The following is a 20,058-nucleotide window of genomic DNA, read 5'->3' on the forward strand; positions in this document are numbered from 1 at the left end:
ACACTTCATGCTATATAACTATCTATTTATACATAGATAGACAGGTAGAACATATACATAAATGTAAATGTTAAAACTATAAAAACATTTTAAAGAAAATACTGAAGAAAATCTGCACTCTTGTGGTAGGCAGATTTTTTAGCATACAAAAAGCAATAAGCCTAGATGAAAATGTTAAAAACTGAACACTATAAAAGTTAGATACTCCTCCTCTTTGAAAGAAATTATTAAGAAATGAAAAGGCAAGACACACATTAGGATAAAATATCCACAATACTTCTATCTGACAAACAACTTGCTCCCCAAATATATAAAAAGGTCTTACAATTTAGAAATAAATTTTTAAAAACTTAGGCAAGTTTTAAAACTAGGAAAAGCATTTGGAAACTTTACAAAAGAAGATATATGAATGACTGATAAGCACATGATATTTATCTTCATTAGTCATCAGGAAATGCAAATTAAACCACAATGAGGGCATCACTATAAGCCTACTGGAACTGAAACATATTGTATGATTACAGTACTGAACAGCAAAGGTTGGCAAGAATGAAATACAGCTGGAACTCTCATACATTGCTGATAAGAGTGCAAAACATAAAAGTCCTTTAGAGAACTGTATGATAGCTTTTTACAGATTAAACATACACTAACCATATGACATGGCCATTTTACTTCTTGATATTTACTCAAGAGAAATGAAAACATGTGTCTCCTGCCAAAACTGTACACAATGTTTAAAGTAGCTATATTCATAGTTGCCAAATACTGGGAAAACTCAAATGTTCATCAACAGATGAATAGGTATAACATATTATGATATGTTCATACAATGGAATATAATTCAATAATAAAAAAACTACCAGATACAGAAGAATATACATGAATCTCAAAAACATGCTGAGCAAAAGAAAGTACATCAATGATTGCCTGGTATGAGGGGAGAAGGCACTGACTGGGAGGGGTCATGAAGGGCTGCTGTGGTGATAGAAATATCTGAAATATTGAACAATCAATATTTGATTGTTGAGGTGGTTATGTGGAGACATATATATATATACAGACACCCATCTATATCTATATATAGATAGATAGATCCGTGCTCAGTCCCTAGGTCATGTGATTGCCTCTGGGAACAGGAACTAACTGGAAGAGAACATAAGGAAACTTTCTGAGGTGATGGAGATGTTTTTTTTTTTTTTTTTTTCTTCAGATTTATCATTTGCATATTTAATTAAGATATTTTGATTAAAACTTAATATTTTATGGATAACTTAGCTATAGCAACGGAGAAGGCGATGGAGATGTTTTATATTTCAATCTGCACAATGAGTATGTACGCGTCTCAAAATTCATCAAGCTGTATGCTTGAACAGTGGTGTATTTTATGGCTATAAATCATACCTTGACAACGTATAAAAAAACCAAAAATAAAATCTAAAGCCAGGAAGATTTGAGGGGTAGGGAATTCTTCAGAACTTGTGTTCACTTGTACTTATTTTCTCATTTTCTTGGAGAGTCCAAATATGCCACTTATCAAGAATATCCTTGATAAACAACAAAATTCTTCCTAGGGCAAAGTGACACAGAGCTCTAGTTCTCTGAGGTCCCAAAGAAACAAAAACAGGAGCCTGCTGAGATGTGGAAGCCCCAAATCTTTGAACTCACAAAAGAACAAATTCTAAATTGGGAACCCAAACATTTTCTGTTTCCTAGCAAAAACACTCATGCATGCTAAAGCTTCAGGCAGGCAATGAGTCTATTGAAACAATGATCTGGTCGTCACAGATATCTTAAATTGCATTCAGAATCAACTTCAGTGCCCACTTTAAACAAATGCAGCTTTCTCCCAGAGTTACTCATAACAACCCGTGCACTCTGCAGTCACAGTTAATCTGACTTGCAGGGTCCTGAGCTTGAGGGCCATGGGTGTCAGAAGATTGCTCATATGCCTTTGGATGAGTGGAGCTTGTGCGTGACTGTACAATCAGCAAAGACCTTCCCAAACAAGGGCAATATCACAGTCCAGCTCCTTGCACCACAGCTCCAAAGATTCAGCCAAAAAGATTTAATACTGGAGACATCTAGTTGCATACTCATTTCAGACAAAATAGCAGCTTTCAGATCAACAGGTCATGGTGGATGTTCAGTTGCTCAGGAAGCATCTGCACATGTGTGATTCTGATTATAGTGTGGTACCATATGGCAGATATAATCTACAAATTCTCAAACTTAGAAGAACTCTATTCAGGGCCACCTTCATGGAGAGTGGGTGGTGAAACCTGTGCACAGGGCTCCATCCTCAGAAAGACTCTGAACATGGGTGAATGCTCAGCTGTTGCCATCTTGAGATTCTAATAACTTTTTCAAAAGCAGCCTCGCATTTTTTATTTTGTATTTGGCCCACTGCAATCTAGCTCCAAAATGGATCACAGACCTAAATGTAAGAGGTAAAACCAGAGTTCTTAGAAGAAAACATAGAAGTAAATCTTCATAATCTTGGGTTAGGCAAAGCCATCTTAGATACAACACCAAAAGCACAAGGAACCAAAGAAAAAATAGATAAAATGAACTCCAGCAAATTAAAAACTCTTGTTCTCAAAAGACATAAAGAAAATGAAAAGATAACCCAAAGAATGGGATAAAAACATTTGTACATCATGTACCTGATAAAGAATTTGTGTCCAAAATGTAAAGAATTCTTGCAATGCTATAATAAAGAGAAACACATTTTCAAAAAGTGGAAAGGATATAATAGACATTTGTTTTTTTTTGTTTTTTTTTTTTAAATTTAATTTTATTTTTTTTTAAACTTTACATAATTGTATTAGTTTTGCCTTGTTTAAAGAAGATATTCAAATCGTCACTCAGCATGTGAAAACATTCTGAATATCATTAGCCATCAGGTAAACACAAATCAAAACCATAGTGAGATACCATATTACCCCCACTAGGAGCACTATAATCAAAAAGACATGTAATACCAAGTGTTGGCAAGAAGGTAGGCAAATTGGAATCCTCACACACTGCTGCTGCTGCTGCTAAGTCGCATCAGTCGTGTTCGACTCTGTGCGACCCCATAGACGGAAGCCTACCAGGCTCCGCTGTCTGTGAGATTCTCCAGGCAAGAACACTGGAGTAGGTTGCCATTTCCTTCTCCAATGCATGAAAGTGAAAAGTGAAAGTGAAGTTGCTCAGTCGTGTCCGACTCTTAGCGACCCCATGGACTGTAGCCTACCAGGCTCCTTCGTCCATGGGATTTCCCAGGCAAGAGTACTGGAGTGGGGTGCCATTGCCTTCTCTGTCACACACTGCTAGTGGGAATTAAAATGATGCAGTCACTTTGAAAAATAGTTTGGTAGTTCCTCAAAATGTTATATATAGAGTTATCATAGGATTCAGCAATGCCACTCCTAGGTATCTATCCAAGAGAAATGAAACATATATTCACACAAAAACTTGTATAATACATGAATGTTCATGGCAGCAATATTCATAATAGCTGAAAAGTGAAAACAACACAAATGTCCATCAGTTGATACGTGGATAAGTAAATTGTGGTATATATAACAGAATATTATTTGGCAATAAAAAGAATAAAGTTACTGATGCATGATACTACATAGACGAACTTTGAAAACATTATGCTAAATAGAAGAATCCAAAAACAAAAGACCACACTTGGCATGATTCCACTGATGCAAAATGTCCAGAGTAAACAAGTCCATAGAGACAGAAAGTAGATTAGTGGTTACCCAGGACTAGAGGTAGGGGTGGGGGAAATGAGGAGTAACAGCCAATGGGTATGGGGTTTCTTTTTGGTGTGATAAAAATCAAATTGATTGTGGTAAAAGTTGCATGACTCTGTAAATATACTGAAAGCCATATAACTGTACACTTTAAATGGGTGGATTTTATGGTGTGTGAATTATGTCTCAATAAAGCTGCTTTATTTTTAAGTAATGTTTTAGTAGTTGTTAAAATGTTAGCACATTAGCTACTTTTTTTCTTCTGGTCTTTTTAGTTGAATGAACCAAAATACTCAGAAAGAACACAGAAATACATATACTATAACCCATGCCCGAATTGCCCTGGGCTACTAAAGGAACAGACATGAGTTATGTGAGTCACTTGGATGTGGGATTCCCATGAGGTTGCCTCCTGCATCTTTGCACTCAGCTGTAGTTCTCTAAGCCACCAAAAGTTTACCACTGGCCTTTCTAACACAGAACAGAGTTAGCAAGTCTAAGGGAGATGACAAGCAAACACTTTTTCTTATTTTTTGACTTGCTTTGTTCAAACAACACAAAATTCAGCTGCTTTGTTAGGCCACAATAGTATTACCAACCAAAATCTTTTAGAAAAATCATCCAAAGTATGTGCAACATATCAAAGGTTACTTGTATCTGATCTTTAAAAATAAACTACAAGGATGTGCTCTGGAGTGTTATTATTTATGGAGGATTTTTTCCTCTGACTCTATTATTTTCATGGGTATACTAGCTTTCTGAATAGGGGCTAGTGTGGAATGCTGGAAAATTCTTTCCCCAGGATCCTCCCTGACTGTGTGTGTACGCTTAGTCACCTCAATCCTGTCAGACTCTTTGTGAAGCCATGGGCTGTAGCCTGCCAGGCTCCTCTGTCCATGGACTTCTCCAGGCAAGAATACTGGAGTGGGTTGCCATGTCCTCCTCCAGGGGATCTTCCTGACCCAGGGATCAAACCCAGGACCCAGGGATCAAACCCAGGTCTTTTATGTCTCCTGCATTGGCAGGCAGGTTCTTTACCACTAGCGCCACCTGGGAAGCCCTTCCATGACTGTGTTATTCGGTTATTCTATTCCCATGTGCTTCTCTTAGGGACAGTAATTATTTTTTTCTCACACACATGCCCATCCACACACAAATCCATCAGGCCTTTAAAACTCAAGTCCATTGGGAGGAGTTGAGGGAAGATCACAAAAGCCAGAGAAGGAAAGGACAAGGGACTATGGAAGTGGACTATGCTTAAGTATTGTGATAGAAACAGTCTAAGTGCTGAGGCTGTGGTGAATGGAACAGAAAATAACTAGGCAGCAGAGCTAAGATTTTGTGGTGAAAGAAGCCGAGTGCATCAGGAGTCAGTAATGGCAGCATTTGTGTGCTGGGGTCCCTGGAGCTGGAATGTATCAAGTAGAGCTGTCAGACAAAATACAAGCCACTTAGTTCAATTTCAGATAAAGAACGCATACTTCTATAGTATCCCCAATATTATACGAGATAGAGTTACACTGAAAAATCATTTGTTGATGATTTTCAACAAAATCAAAAATGATTTTCACTGAAAATCAAATTTATTTGCTAAATCTGGCAACTCAAATTCTAAGGGAAGAAAGCCCCAGCTCGGGCCATGCTGGATGAGTGTGAGCAGGGAGAGGAGACGGAATCCAGACACAGTACTCCTCCCTTAGAACAGAAGAGATGAGACTCAAGTACCAAATCAACTCACTAAATAACACAAAAGAAAAGAGTTGTGGCACTAAATCTGACAAATTCACATGAAGTCTATAGAGTTCCATCAGGTGGAGGACATTTACCCCAGGATAGCAGGTGAAGTCCTGCAAGCCAGAGTTCCAGGAGCCAGTGGTTGAAGCCAGTGGTCCTCAACCAAGGGCAATTTTACAAGGTCTGGGGGCCATATGTCATATGAGGAGGGGGAATGATGGTAGAGGCCAGCAATGCTGCTAAAAAGTTGACAGTTGAGAGGACAGACCCTCACAGTGAAGTATGATCCAGCCTCAAATATCAATAGTTCTTAGGGTTGAGAAACCCTACGCTTAACTAAAGAGAGTCAGAGGGACCTACAGCAGGAAGAGAGGAGCCGTGGTAGAAGTCATCACTGACAGCTGGGGTCCTTGCAGCAGCTAGCTTGAAGATGAGACCCGGGCTGACTCCATTGTACCTGTAGAGCCAACATTTCTGTGCATGTGCAAGACCCCTGCATTGCCCTCCTGAGTCTGGGAAACATGCAAAGGGCTTACAAAGGGGTGCCCTGAGATGCTGATCTCTAAGCACTCACCTTTCCATTGGAGCCATCCTCTCATGCCCAGAGTGTTCCAGTTCACTTGGCAACCACTGAGCAATGCCCACCCACCATCTGGCTCTGGGGTGCATACAGTGCAGGTCTGGACTCTCATGGATGCTGTGGAAGATGCCCTCAGGGCTCTGCTCACCCCCTCCAATCCCTTCCTCGATGTTGTGCTGAGTAGCTCTGGACTCTTGTTATTTCCAACAGCCAGTCTTGTGTCTCCTAACTGGAGGCCCACACTCGAGTTTCCACAACCAACTTCGCCTGCACACGTGGAGAGCACAAAGTGCCCCCACAGGGCTGGGGGCAGAAACCCAACGGGGACAGCAGTGCTGAGTGGGATCCGCACTGTTCCCAGTGCTCCTCCATGGGGATGAGCTAAAGTTACTCTCTGGAGGGGACTTTATGGACTCCGAACCCTTGTGGAGCCTCCTTCCACTCTTTATCCCACTTCCCTTACTGTTTTGTCCTGATCTATCCCTTTCACATTAATCCCAGTTTCAGAGTCCATATGTGGGGAACACAATCAGAGGCAGAACTCATCCATGATCCTCAACAGATCTGAGGGATGGACATGAGTTCAAAATGGGCTGTGGCTGACATTGGCCATCACCTTGCGTGCACACGTGCATGCAACTGAAGTTGCTTCAGTCATGTCCAGCTCTTTGTGACCCCATGGACTGTGGCCTGCCAGGCTCCTCTGCCCATGGAATTCTCCAGGCAAGTATACTGGAGTGGGTTGCTATTTCTTTCTCCAGGGGATCTTCCCGACCCAGCGATTGAACCCACATCTCCTTCGGCTCCTGCATTGCAGGCAGATTCTTTACCACTGAGCCACTGGGGAAGTCCCAGCCATCACCTTACCAATGACCATCTGCACACACTCTTTCCAGCCCAGGGAACCTGTGGTGTGTTCAGGTTGAAGGTCAAAAACCGTTGCTATTAGGGAAGCTGTCCCTTCCCTTAGCCTCAGAGGCTGAGTCATGACTGTTCCAAGCCATTCATGGTAACTCCATCATCCCAAGCCACTGACTGGTCTCAGATGGACATATGACCCACTTGGCCAACGGGATATAAAAAGAAATCTCCAGACAGTTTAGAGAGTAGAGATCAACTCCCCAAAATAAGACTGTTGTGGACAGAAGGACCTCTTTACTAAACTTCCTTCCTACTATGACTCTGACATGAAGACATGATATTTGGAGCAGCAACAGTCACCTGCAACTCTGAGTATAAACTCAAAAGATTCACAACACACTGCCCAGCTCCTGATTATAGTAAGTCATTGACTCAACCCAAGAGCACCCTACCTTCAGACTTCTAGATCTGTGAGATAAGGAAATATTTTCTTTTTGCTTAAACCACTGCCGATTGCTCGTTTGCCTGCCAATGAAAATACCCCAAGACAAAGCCCAATTATAGTCCTCCCCTGAAACTGGTCAAGAAACTGGATGCCACAATAGTGTTTCACGTTCTCTGGGGCCATGAGCTATAAGGATGGATGTTTCTGTTGGCCGTTGATCTTCTCCCGTGACTATCGGGAGAAAGGGTAGAAATCGACTACATCTGTAGTATGAGAAAACAAACCCTCAGGCAAGCAAAAAGAACTGGGAGACTGCACCTACAATAAAGCTAATTCTTATAGTGACACTGGCTCCAATTCCCTTATCTGTAAACTGGGAATAATAATTCCAACAATGCAGAACTGCTATGAGAATAATTTGAACTAATATTTATAAAATGCCTGGTTTCACTTCCCTTAAATTTAAAAACCTTGGAGAATGAGGTATTCCAGCCTTATCTGCAAAGAAGCTTAATGCTGTTATTTGATAGTATTTGGGTTGCATCCTAGAAGTCGAGTGTGCCTGAGCTTGAAAACTGGCTTCCCTTGAAAAAGACCTCGGTACCTGATTCAACTTTGCCTTGGTTTGTGCCGCAGCTATGCTCAGAGATGGCAAAAGTGGGGGTGGGGTAAGGAGGGAGGGAAAGAGAGAGATGGTGTGGGCAGGGAAAAGGAAGAAGAGGGAGGGAGAGGAGCAGGAAGAAGAGGGAAGGAAGGAAGAGGGGGAAGAGGGAGGGAGGAGAAAGGAAAAGGGAAAATAGTTTTATAACAGATTGGAATTCCAAAAAGCTTCATGGAGGTTTCATTTATCAAGTATCTGTTCAGCTTCATTCCATTAAAAAAAAAAAATGCTAAAATGTTACCGACTGTTTATCGTCAAGAAACTCTCTTTAGCATTTGATTTTCAGTATTGCATTTAACACTCAAAAAGAAAAAAAGAAAAACTATTAAACAGGGCCTTTTTATTATTCCTATTTTACAATTGAGAAAACAGAAGCTCAGAGAAGCTGTATAAATTGCCCAAAGTCACACAGCTAAGTGGCGCAGTGATTCAGCCCAGGTGTGCCTAAGTTCATTGTTTTGCTGTTAGCCATTCTTTTATTAAAGGCTAGTTACTAAAAATGAAAAGATACGTAACACATCACTCAAGAGTGTCATGAGCTAGCCAGTGTAGTTACTTCAATTCTGTACACTTGAGACCCTTAACATAAATAAAATAAAACAAAATGAAATGCAACATCTCCCCGTCTGGAAATTCACAGCCCATGGTGGATACAGAATGTAAATACATAATTTCATTGCATGATAATTGTTCTAAACTTGGTGGAGAGCTGTTGGAAATTTCATAGAGAAAATGTTCTTCATTACAGGATGAATGAGGATTTATCAGGGAAACGTTTTAGAAGAAAAGAGGGAGGAAAGAAATAAATCTTTCAAAGGGCATGCAAGGCACAAGGTGTTTTGAGAGAGGTGAGCAGTTGAATGCATTAGAAGTAAAATGGTAGGAAATGCCATTTAACTTCCAAAAATATTCTGAGTCTACATAATGTAGTCTGCCTTCTCAGCCCCTGAAGCAGTTCTTAGTTAAGAACTAAACATTCTTTTTAAAGGCCCATCTACCTTTTCTCTCTTCCACACACATAAGTATAAAAAACTCAGAAATTACACAGCATTTTGTAATATGTGATTTTTTTTTTTTTTTAGGAAATTAGTTATAATAAATGCTGTGCTAAGACACTTTAGTTGTATCTGACTCCTGGCGACCCCACTGACTGGGGCCCACCAGGCTCCTCTGTCCATGGGATTTCTCCAGGCAAGAATACTGGGATGGGTTGCCATGCCCTCCTCCATGGAATCTTCCAAAACCAGGGATTGAACATGAGTCTCTTACATCTCCTGCATTGGCAGGCAGGTTCTTTACCACTAGCGCCATCTGAGAAGCCCCCTATAATAAATGCTAAGTGAAGTGAAAGTCACTCAGTCATGTCCTACTCTTTGTGACCCCATAGACTATACAGTCCATGGAATTCTCCAGGCCAGAATACTGGAGTGGGTAGCCTTTCCCTTCTCCAGTGGATCTTCCCAACCCAGGGATCAAACCCAGGTCTCCTGCATTGCAGGCGGATTCTTTACCAGCTGAGCCACAATGCTAAATGAAAATATAATTTTAAATTGCAAAGCTCATTCATATACATTCCTTTTTTCCTTGTGATGACTTGGGGTGGGGGGAGTGAGCATAGTAGCTGTTACATCTCCCCAGCTGGCAGGTTCAAGAGGAAGGTTTTCCCACAGGAATTTACTAAGCTGGTGAAAGGACGAGAATGTGCCTCCTGATTCCGGGAGCATCTGGATGCCTTATTGCCTTCTCTCTCCAACTCATTACTCATATCATTCGCAAAAGTGGTCCTCAATTCTTTCTTTCTATGTGTAGAAGCAGCTTTCCTGAGTGTATGTCTTCTTGAATAACACTTTGATTCTGAGACAGAAGAAGCAATTGATTGTGATTGATTTTGCTCTCTGTGTATCGAAATGTCCATTAGGCCTACTATTAAGCCTGCACACAGGATAGAAGCAGGAGAAGCCTGGGAGGCATGAAATGTGAGCCCAGCACAAACACAGGAGCTGCCTCCTAATAAGGAAAAATGATGTTTTAGCTATTCTCTTGCAAGGAAAAAAAAAGGCTGAGTTGTGGTGACCTGAAAATAAGCTTACGCCAACATCAGGCTAGGTCAGGTAGGAAACCCAAAACAACCACTGGTTACCATGGGTGAATTCTACATCAAAATTAAAATGAGTTCAAGGGAAAAAAGGAAAGAAAATGTTAAGCTTGTTAGGACTTATTTTCAGGGGGTGAACCAGCTTAAGTTTCCATGCATTCATTGCTCACTCATTCACTCACTTATTCATTCAATGTATGCTTGAATGCCTATTTCAGAGCAAGTATGTTCTAGGTCTTGCTAACTTACCAGTGAATGGAGCAAATGAAGAGGGGAAAACAGACAATAAGAAAGTAAATCAATTATAATATCATGTGATGAGAAGAATGTGAGAGCTTCCTTTCCTCTTTCCTTTCCTTTCTTTCTAAATATTCCAATCTAAGAGCTGTGAGGTGGGCCATGCAGGATATGTATCTGTACAGGGTAAGGTAGAGGTGGCAACCCAGCAAAGCAAATCAGAGCCCAAGTAAGTTGAGCAGGGCATTTGCTTCAGGCTTCCTGATGCTGGCAGTTAGAGCTCAAATGCCATGAGGAAGGCCCACACAGGGAAACAACAGTGTTGGCCAGGTATAGGTTTCTGGAGTCACAAAAGGGGTGAATAAGGTGTTCATGTGATATAAATAAGCAAATAGGGAGAGTAGAAAGCTTGTCCATATGGTGGAATGCCAAATAATATTTGTAGAAGGATTGATGGAAACAGAAAGTTATCATGTGGCAACTATCACAGTAATAATTTAGTCAAGAAACATCAATGGATGCTGAAATTAGTGGGAAAAACTTTAATGAGGAGCAAGATATTTATAGGTTTAGTGCAGTATTTCTGACAAAAACAAAAAACCTAAACCTAATCATGAGGAGGGCTTCCCAGGTGGCTCAGTGGTAAAGAACCTGCTTGCTAATGCAGGAGACGTGGGTTCAATCCCTGGGTCAGGAAGATCTCTTCCTGGAGAAGGAAATGGCAACCCACACAAGTATTGTTTCCTGGAAAATCCCATAGACAGAGGAACCTGGCAGGCTACAGTCCCTGGGGTTGCAAGAGTTGGACATGACTGAGCAACTAAACAACAACAACCATGAGGAGCTATCAGACATACACAAATTTAGGGATATTCTACAAAGCAATTGGCCTGTACTCTTCAAAAGTATCAAGGTCCTACAAGTCAAAAAAGACTGAAGAACTGTTTCAGATTGAAAGAGACTAAAACAACATAACAACTAAATCCAACTCCTGATCTTGGACAGGATCTTTATGATACAAAGAAGAGTATTGGGACACTTGGTAAAATTTGCATAGGGCCCCAGGAATAAATGGAAGTAACATATCAATCTTAATTCCCTGAGTTTGCTGATTATATTGTGGCCATTTCTTAGATGAATTACATACTAAAGTACTAGCAGTGAAAGGGTATCACGTTGGCAACTTACTCCCAAATGGGTTAGGAAAAGCTCAACCTTTTTGTAGGTTTTTATTTATTTAAAGAAAAATTTTAAATATAGCAAGCTCCAGGAGTTGGTGATGGGCAGGGAAGCCTGGCATGCTGCAGTCCATGGGGTCACAAAGAGTTGGACATGACTGAGTGACTGAACTGAACTGAAAAAATTATCACCACCATTAAAAATAACATAAAATAGAGCAAAACTTTACTTTTCTAAATAGTAAGGCAGTTTGTCATACAGACCTAACAATGGGGCATGTTTCCTATACCTCATTTCCAGCTCAGTCTAATGCTAAGCATTTTATCAGGTGCAAGGTATATGACACACCTCTTGGGTGCAATGATCTTATGATCTACAGAGGCTCCAAGGCTTATATAGGGTAAGAGAAAATGATTAAATTCAGACAATTTATGAGAAGTGCTAAATGAATCACACAACAGAGGTAAAACTGAGTAGTCTTTGAGCTTGTGTTTGCTGTCAGCCTGCCTGCGGAAGATGGGTTTCTATTAAAGAGCACAGGTAAAGAGAGAGAAAAAAGAATTTGGAACCAAATAGGGAAGAGCCTTTGATGCTCAATCAATAGGAATCCAACAAAGGCTCCAAAGGGGAGAAGATCTAATTAGCTTTTGGGTCCCAATTAGGAGATGACTGTGTCAATGCAGGTATATAGTAACAAGAGAGTCAACTAGGGTGAATATTGGCAGAAGGAACAGGTTGGAAAAAATAGGGGCTACTGAAATTTCAAATGAAAAAGAAACAAACTTGGTCTTCTTTATTCTATAGCACAAGTGGGCAAATGTTTTCTATAAAGAGTCAGATAGCAAATATTATCAGCTAGACTTAGCATATAGCACAAGTCAGTCTATGTAGAAACTACCCAACTCTGCCACTGAAGTGTAAAAGCAACCAGAGAGCATACTTAAACAGGCATGACTGTGCCCCAGCAAATCTTCATGTACAGTAACAGATATGTGAATCAAATAATGTGCAGACCAAACAGGTGGAGGTTTGAAACCAGGCACCAGACAGGCATCAGAGGAGCACTGGAGATCAAATGAAAAGAAGGCAGAGAGTTAAATCATAAAAGCAATGTGGCATACACACCTTCAGATGACCCCTAATGAGTCACATCCTTGTGTAGTCCAGTCCCCTTGTATGTGGGCAGAGCTTAGAACTTAACTTTGAGCCAACTGAACATGACAAAGGTGACAGGATGCCACTCCCATGATTATGTTCCACTATATATATGGTGCTAGTGGTAAAGAACCCGCCTGCCAATGCAGGAGACATAAGAGATGTGGGTTTGATCCCTGGAACAATAAGATTCCCCTGGAGGAAGGCATGGCAACCCACTCCGGTATTCCTGCCTGGAGAATCCCATGGACAGAGGAGTCTGGTGGGCTACAATCCATAGGATCGCAAAGAGTCAGACACAACTGAATCGACTTAGCACACACACGCATATATAGCTCTATCTTAGCAGACTAGAGCAACACACTCTCCCTTGCCAGCTTTCAAGTAAGTTGCCATGTTAGGAGGTCTGTGAGAGACCTTGTTAAAGAACCATGTGACAAGGAACGTGACTAGACTCCAGGAGTTGAGTGGAGTTCCTTGCCAAACACCAGTAAGAAAACCAGAAACTTGGTCCTATGACCACAAGGAACTAAATTCTGCCACGTGAGTTGGGAGAGGTCTCTGAGCTCCAGAAAGAAATGCAGCTGGGCCAACACCATGATTGCAGCCTTGTGAGACACTGAGCAGAGGACCCAGTTAAGCCATGCCTGGACTTCTGACCCAGGGAGACTGAACTAATTAATAAATGCATGCTATTTTAAGCCTCTGAATCTGTGGTAATGCATTAGGCAGCAATAGGAAACTGATACAGATGATTTGCAATGAGTTGCCTCAGATGGTGGCAGTGTTTCAGGTGGCAATTGATGTTCAGGTCTGCTTCTGTTTGACAGTTTATGACTATTCATAGTCTTGGGAAAACCCTAACCTAGGGGTGCCTCATGTATTACAAGCTTTCCACCTTTTCTTCTTTCTTTTTCAAGTGATTGGTAGAGGTGTAAGGAGAGTATACTAAAACTGTTGTGCTTAAGCACAGATTCGATTTTATGGTCAAAACTCATTCATAGAATGTCAACATTGAGATTATCAGACAAAAGCCCTGTCAGTTTTTCAGAAAGAATACTTAATGTTAACACTGTAATGCCAAAGAACAGTGTCAGGGGTGGGGGGCTGAAGCAGTGAAGGTCAGAACTGAAATGGGCATCATGTTATTCTTCAGCCATCCTTGCCTCTTCTGAGGTATGTCAACAGTGTAAAAGCAAACCAGCAACAGACATCACAGGAATTCAGACTTGTCTCCAGTTCTTGGAAAACAGAATACAATGTGCTGTGTATCATCTTAATTACCCTTGTTACTTAACAGTGCAATAATAACAGAAATCAAAACTGTAATCAGAAATCTTCCAACAAACAAAAGCCCAGGACCAGATGGCTTCACAGCTGAATTCTACCAAAAATTTAGAGAAGCACGAACACCTATCCTACTCAAACTCTTCCAGAAAATTGCAGAGGAAGGTAAACTTCCAAACTCATTCTATGAGGCCACCATCACCCTAATACGAAAACCATACAAAGATGCCACAAAAAAAGAAAACTACAGGCCTGTATCACTGATGAACATAGATGCAAAAACCCTTAACAAAATCTAGCAAACAGAATCCAACATATTAAAAAGATCATACATCATGACCAAGTGGGCTTTATCCCAGGGATGCAAGGATTCTTCAATATTCACAAATCAATCATTGTGATATACCACATTAACAAACTGAAAGATAAAAACATATGATTATCTCAATAGATGCAGAGAAAGCCTTTGACAAAATTCAACATCCATTTATGATTAAAAAAAAAAAAACCTCTACAAAGCAGGCATAGAAAGAACATACCTCAACATAATAAAAGCCATATATGATAAACCCACAGCAAACATTATCCTCAATGGTGAAAAATTTAAAGCATTTCCCCTAAAGTCAGGAAAAAGACAAGGATGCCCACTCTCACCACTACTATTCAACATGGTTTTGGAAGCTTTAGCCATAGCAATCAAAGAAGAGAAAGTAATAAAAGGAATCCAGATTGGAAAAGCAGAAGTAAAACTCTCACTGTTTGCAGATGACATAATCCTCTACATAGAAAACCCTAAAGACGCCACCAGAAAATTGCTAGAGTTAATCAATGAATATAGTAAAGTTGCAGGATATAAAATTAACACAGAGAAATCCCTTGCATTCCTATACATAAACAATGAGAAAACAGAAAGAGAAATTAAGGAAACAATTCCATTCACCATTGCAATGAAAAGAATAAAATACTTAGGAATAAATCTACCTAAAGAAACAAAAGACCTTATATAGAAAACTATAAAACACTGATGAAAGAAATCAAAGATGACACAAATAGATGGAGAAATATACCATGTTCATGGATAGGAAGAATCGATATAGTGAAAATGAGTATACTACCCAAAGCAATCTATAGATTCAATGCAATCCCTATCAAGCTACCAACGGTATTTTTCAGAGAACTAAAACAAATAATTTCAAAATTTGTATGGAAATACAAAAAACCTCGAATAACCAAAGCAATCTTGAGAAAGACGAATGAAACTGGAAGAATCAACCTGCCTGACTTCAGGCTATACTACAAACTACCGTCATCAAGACAGTATGGTACTGGCACAAAGACAGAAATATAGATCAATGGAACAAAATAGAAAGCCCAGAGATAAATCCATGCACCTATGGACACCTTATCTTTGACAAAGGAGTCAAGAATACACAATGGAAAAAAGACAATCTCTTTAACAAGTGGTGCTGGGAAAACTGGTCAACCACTTGTAAAAGAATAAAACTAGAACACTTTCTAACACCATACACAAAAATAAACTCAAAATGGATTAAAGATCTAAACATAAGACCAGAAACTATAAAACTCCTAGAGGAAAACATGGGCAAAACACTCTGACATAAATCATAGCAGGATCTTCTATGACCCACCTCCCAGAGTAATATAAATAAAATCAAAAATAAACAAATGGGACCTAATTAAACTTCAAAGCTTTTGCACAATGAAGGAAACTATAAGCAAGGTGAAAAGACAGCCTTCAGAATGGGAGAAAATAATAGCAAATGAAGCAACTGACAAAGAATTAATCTCAAAAATATACAAGCAACTCCTGCAGCTCAATTCCAGAAAAATAAACGACCCAATCAAAAAATGGGCCAAAGAACTAAACAGACATTTCTCCAAAGAAGACATACAGATGGCTAACAAACACATGAAAAGATGCTCAACATCACTCATTATCAGAGAAATGCAAATCAAAACCACAATGAGGTACCATCTCACACTGGTCAAAATGGCTGCTATCCAAAAGTCTACAAACAATAAATGCTGGAGAGGGTGTGGAGAAAAGGGAACCCTCTTACACTGTTGGTGGGAATGCAAACTAGTACAGCCACTATGGAGAAGAGTGTGGAGATTCCTTAAATATCTGGAAATAGAACTGCCATATGACCCAGCAATCCCACTGCTGGGCATACACACCAAGGAAACCAGAATTGAAAGGGACACGTGTACCCCTATGTTCATTGCAGCACTGTTTACAATAGTCATGACATGGAAGCAACCTAGATGTCCATCAGCAGACGAATGGATAAGAAAGCAGTGGTACATATACACAATGGAGTATTACTCAGCTATTAAAAAGAATGCATTTGAATCAGTTCTAATGAGGTGGATGAAACTGGAGCGAAGTACAGAGTGAAGAAACAGAGTGAACTCGGAAAGAAAAATACCAATACAGTGTATTAATGCATATATATGGAATTTAGAAAGATGGTAACGATGACCCTATATGTGAGACAGCAAAAGAGACACAGATGTAAAGAACAGACTGTTGGACTCTGTGGGAGAAGGTGAGGGTGGGATGATCTGAGAGAATAGCATTGAAACATGTATATTATCATATGTGAAATAAATCACCAGTCTAGGTTCAATGCATGAGTCAGGGTGCTCAGGGCTGGTGCACTGGGATGACCCTGAGGGATGAGATGGGGACGGAGGTGGGAAGAGGGTTCAGGATGGGGAACAGATGTACACCCATGGCTGATTCATGTGAATGTATGGCAAAAACCAATATAATATTGTAAAGTAATTAGCCTCCAATCAAAATGAATTTAAAAAAATTTTTAAAAAACAGTGCAATAATAAACAGAACAAATGAACAATTCTTTAATACATGATTTTGGAAAGTTACAAAGCAAACAGTCTATGTTCAGTCACTCAGTCGTGTCCCACTGTTTGTGACCCCATGGACTGCAGCACTCCAGGCTTCCCTGTGCATCACCATCTCCTGGAGCTTGCTCAAACCCATGTCCATCAAGTCAGTGATACCATCCAACCATCTTATCCTCTGTCATCCCCTTCTCCTCCTGCCCTCAATCTTTCCCAGCATCAGGGTCTTTTACAGTGAGTCAGTTCTTTGCGTCAGGTGGCCAAAGTATTGGAGTTTCAGCTTTAGCATCAGTCCTTCCAATGAACACCCAGGACTGATCTCCTTTAGGATGGACTGGTTTGATCTCCTTGCAGTCCAAGGGACTCTCAAGAGTCTTCTCCAACACCACAGTTCAAAAGCATCAATTCTTCAGCCCTCAGCTTTCTTTATACTCCAACTCTCACATCCATACATGACTACTGGAAAAACCATAGCTTTGACTAGACAGACCTTTGTTGGCAAAGTAATGTCTCCACTTTTTAATAGGCTATCTAGGTTTGTCATAGCTTTTCTATAAACATTCTATATCAGAATGCAAATTTCTACGCTAAAAAAGAATGGCTAAAGAAAAGAAAACCTAACTAGTCATTCAAAAAGCACTACTGTATAGTGGCCAAGTACTATTTGTGCTGAGCTTTCGATCACAGTTTAAACAGACTGAAGGGCTCAAAAGAGCCCCTTCATGGGGAAAAATTACACACGTGCCTTATGAGAATCAAAAATACACAATCCATTCATTCAAGTTAACAGTTCTTTTAAAAGGATGCATCTTTATATGGACAATATTCGAGCTAGAGTTTTTACATGATGTGGTCCTATTTATGTTGAGAGAGATAGAGAGAAACAAAGTGCCCAGCTACACTTCAATCCTGGCCCCCTTTGCAGTTAGGCATGGCCATGCAAGTAGGTTCTTGCCCAAGCCTGTCCTTTAAGTTAGGTCTTGTGCCTTCTTCGGGCTGCATTGCACTCTTTGTCAGTAGGTGGAATGGTGACTCCCAGAGGGACCTGCAGGATCATGTGCTGAAGGTGGCAAAGTTTACACAGTCATCCTACATCCCCAAATGACTAGAGCAGATCTGCCCACCAATCTGGACTACACACATTAGGCTTTGACTTGAAGGAAAAATAAATCTCATTATTCTCGAAGCCACTGAATTATGGGAATCTGGATGTGAGAGTTGGACTGTAAAGAAGGCTGAGCGCCGAAGAATTGATGCTTTTGAACTGTGGTGTTGGAGAAGACTCTTGAGAGTCCCTTGGACTGCAAGGAGATCCAACCCGTCCATTCTGAAGGAGATCAGCCCTGGGATTTCTTTGGAAGGAATGATGCTAAAGCTGAAACTCCAGTACTTTGGCCACCTCATGCGAAGAGTTGACTCATTGCAAAAGACTCTGATGCTGGGAGGGATTGGGGGCAGGAGGAGAAGGGGACGACAGAGGATTAGATGGCTGGATGGCATCACTGACTCGATGAACGTGAGTCTCAGTGAACTCCGGGAGTTGGTGATGGACAGGGAGGCCTGGTGTGCTGCGATTCATGGGGTCGCAAAGAGTCAGACACGACTGAGTGACTGATCTGATCTGATCTGATCTGATAGCTTAGCCAATTCAAACTCGCATGTGCATTATAATATAAAAAGTATATAATACAATATATGTCTGTATATGCACTGAAAATGCTTGCAAAAATAACCAACAAATTGTTAACAGTAGTTATTTCTGGGGAATTGAAATGTTGATGGGGGATGGGAATTACCAGGTGGATTAAACATGTGAATCTCCTGATTTTCAGCCCATCCTTAAAGCTCAGACTCAATCACATGCTCCTGACCAGCACTTTGGATCTGTAGAGAGTGACAGAGGATCACAGGGCAATGAGAGATTATTCATGGGGACAAAAGCAGCACTGAGTCCTGCAGGAGTGGTGGCAAGTGCCCACAGATGCAGCTTTCTTACCTGACTATTCCTTGGTGCGACCCTGTCTGTGCTCTCAACTATCAATGGTTTGATATGGAGAAGAGATTAAGAATCCTAAGGGTGTTGGCAGGGAGTTCAGCTGTGGGGGTCCAGATGTAATAGAATTGCTCAAGAGAGAAATGAGACAAAGATGTGGAGAAATACGTCAAGACTTGGGCTCTTCATTTGCACATAAAAATATTTAATAGAAATTCATATCAAATTGCTATATAAAATTTCCATACAAAACCAGAGGCCATTTCTTAAATCAAGATTTCTTAACCTCGGAAGCACCGACCTGTGGGGTCAGGTCATCTTTTGTTGGAGAGATGCTGATGTTCATTGTGCTGTATTTATCAGCAGCCTGGATCTATCCACTAGATACTAGCAGTACACCCTCCCTCCCCATTGTAACAACCAAACATGTCTCCTGACATTGCCAAATGTTCTCTGGGGGCTGAATCTTCCCCTCCCACCCAGGCTGAGAGGAGAACCACTGCATTAAGGGAACTAATAAAAACCTCTGCTTTCCCTCTAGCATGTTTTCTTTTAAAATCCCACAAAATGGTCAGACCATTTGGGACATAACTGAGCACTGGATCAGTCAATTAATATGCCTGGACATGCTTTAAAAACCTGTGGCTGACACAACACTGAGCATTACAGTAATTGAGGGAGATTATAGAAGCGGGCTTCAGAAGGTCATCGCAAATGGGCCTAATAAATATGACTCAATTCAAAAGGAATAAAGAGAGCTTAGTCACTTGAGTCCAGACCACCAACAGCAAATTATAGGATGGAAAGAGACATGATTTAGCTTCTTCAAGTATGAAAAGAAGTTCTGCAAGAGCAAACTGCAATGGGACTACCAAAAGGAGTGGTACTACAGGAGTAGAGTCATTTTAGGCAAACTCCTGGCAGTCAGCTAGGATGGATGGTCAAGTTGACTGGTGTTAGGCTCACCTATCGGAGTGGGCAATGGCACCCCACTCCAGTACTTTTGCCTGGAAAACCCCATGGACGGAGGAGCCTGGTAGGCTGCAGTCCATGGGGTCGCTAAGAGTCAGACACGACTGAAGCGACTTAGCAGCAGCAGCAGCAGGCTCACCTATGGGAGGTGGTCACCAGGCTTTGAGGGACTTGAAAGGAGGGCTGGAAGGTGTTGATGGTCACAGGCTCCAGCTCTGATT

The 20,058-nt window shown here is 40.8% G+C and overlaps 1 protein-coding gene across 2 annotated transcripts in view; it reads right to left on the reverse strand.

Moving 5' to 3' along the window:
* The window catches only part of ARHGAP6 (Rho GTPase activating protein 6), a 542,861-nt gene that overhangs the window by 341,324 nt on the left and 181,479 nt on the right, over nt 1-20,058 (reverse strand). The window lies entirely within an intron of this gene.

The sequence above is a fragment of the Bubalus kerabau genome, chromosome X (genome assembly GCF_029407905.1).
Source record: "Bubalus kerabau isolate K-KA32 ecotype Philippines breed swamp buffalo chromosome X, PCC_UOA_SB_1v2, whole genome shotgun sequence".
NCBI classification, from domain to species: Eukaryota; Metazoa; Chordata; class Mammalia; order Artiodactyla; family Bovidae; genus Bubalus; species Bubalus kerabau.